Source organism: Ochlerotatus camptorhynchus, unplaced genomic scaffold, assembly GCF_037179485.1.
Source record: "Ochlerotatus camptorhynchus isolate MF236.1 unplaced genomic scaffold, CSIRO-AGI_Acam_v1.1 ptg000220l, whole genome shotgun sequence".
Taxonomy (NCBI): Eukaryota; Metazoa; Arthropoda; class Insecta; order Diptera; family Culicidae; genus Ochlerotatus; species Ochlerotatus camptorhynchus.
The window spans coordinates 4,482,292-4,484,351 of record NW_027040710.1 but is presented as its reverse complement, the minus strand read 5'-3'; positions in this window follow the sequence as shown (position 1 = coordinate 4,484,351).

Below are 2,060 nucleotides of genomic sequence, written 5' to 3'. Positions count from 1 at the left end.
TATTTTCAATTTTCTGCAAAACACAAAACTAAAACAAAGCGACCACCTCAACCATCATCATAGGCAAACATACTTTTGAATATAAAAACTAATAAATGATCCATAAAATATTGGAAACCGTTCCATAAAAAACATCCAAATGATCCATAAAACATCGGATAAAATCCTTAGAAAAGTATGAATGATCCATAAAATATATCAATATTATCCATATTTTATGTAAAATTTAGCATCACAATTGAAAAAATGTACCGCTAAATTTCTAAAGAATGAGCATTGAAATTGTACGAATTACCCATAAACATATTGCAATTGATCCATAACACATTCAGCAGGAAACCTTAAACTAAAGAAAGTGATCCATAGAAAATCAAGTTTGCACACTTAAAAACAAAGCCATGTTCGGATTAAGCTAATATAAAATCTAAACCAAACTTAATGCTTATAATAAAACCTATTTCAGCTTCAAGCTGTCCAAAACGAGACTGCTCTGAGGAAGTTGCTTTCATTAATCCGAACATTCTTGAAGAACAACATCGTATATAATCTCAAAATGTCAGAGCGATCAACACCACCGTGAATGCCATGACCACGTAGATGATATGGTCCAGTGTGATGTCTGCGATTTCTGGACCTACTATAGTTGTGCTGATAAGACGACAGCTGTAAAGGAGGTTCCGTAGACGTGCTCAAAGTGCACAAATATGCTGAAGGTGCCGAAAAGAACCAAGAAGTCTGTCCCAAAGAAACCACCTAGCAGAAAAAATACCCTAATAAAAATTGTATGGTTAATTTGCTTAACGACGTGTTCTTGGTATCATCCAAACCATTTGTGGAATAGTTCAATGATTTGGGTTATCGTTCGTTTATGGTTATTTTTTATTAGGGTAGTGCGAGGAGTGATGCCGGATCCGAATCTGGAAAAGGAAGTACCAATGAGGTCAGTTGAAGCAGGAGAAAAGCGCTGGAGGAAGAGAATCCTCCATGAAAAGCGATAGGAGGCTTAACGGGAGATTTTCAAACCGAGAGTTATCTTCCGTCACTTTTTCAACAAAGATTTTGCTAGCTTTAGGATTTAGTGATTCAATTATTATTAGGCACGCCAACGATGTAGAATGAGCTACTTACTAGTTACTTAGGGTAAATCAAGTCTAAATATAGCGTTTAGGAACAAATGATAGTTTACCAGCTCTTAGTATCAAATTGTAGTATCGAGATTAAGCAAATAAAAGGTTTTTAAATTCAATAATTTCACGAATTCCCTTTCCAACTAAACTACTTCAGTAGCTTGTTCACTTCAAATCACTACAATTTAATTAAACAATAGGTATAGTAACAAATTTAGGCAATTATCTTAATTTAGCTGTAAAACGTGTTGTAGATGGTTTGGAATTGTACTTTCTTATCCTCTTTTTTCTCATTCTTACTCTGACTTATCTAAACTCACAGTTCCGTTGAACCAAACCTGACGTCTGCCATTTCTGACAGCGACCGTTACCGTAGCTCTCCAAATCTAAGTTCTTATTATGGTGTGTTCCAATTCTAGTCTATGGGATATACTTATGTTTTTCATGTTTTGGACATTTTTTTTTAAATTTGATTGGAAATTTGCTATATTACTGCATAGCTACTCAGGTTTACTGTTCTGCCCGTGTTTTATTTTTGTCCGAAGAGCGAGCGTCTAGAACAAGCTTAAAGAAGTTTCTAAATGAAGCTTCCATAGGATGCTTCTTAATAATATTATTATAGAATCTTCTTTTGGAAGCTAAATCTAGGCGCTTGCCCGTCGCTTCGCACCTCTACCTAAAATAAACGGGTAGGACAGTAAATTTAAGTAGATAAGCAGTGGAGCAATTTTTCAAGGTCTAATTTATGGATCATGTCTATATTTTTAAGTGCGCAAACTTGTTTTTTTTTGGATCACTTTCTTTAGTATAAGGTTCATTGCTGAATGGTTTATGGATCAATTGCAATATGTTTATGGGTAATTCGTACCATTCCAACGCTCATTATTTAGAAATTTAGCGATACATTTTTACAATTGTGTTGCTAAATTTCAC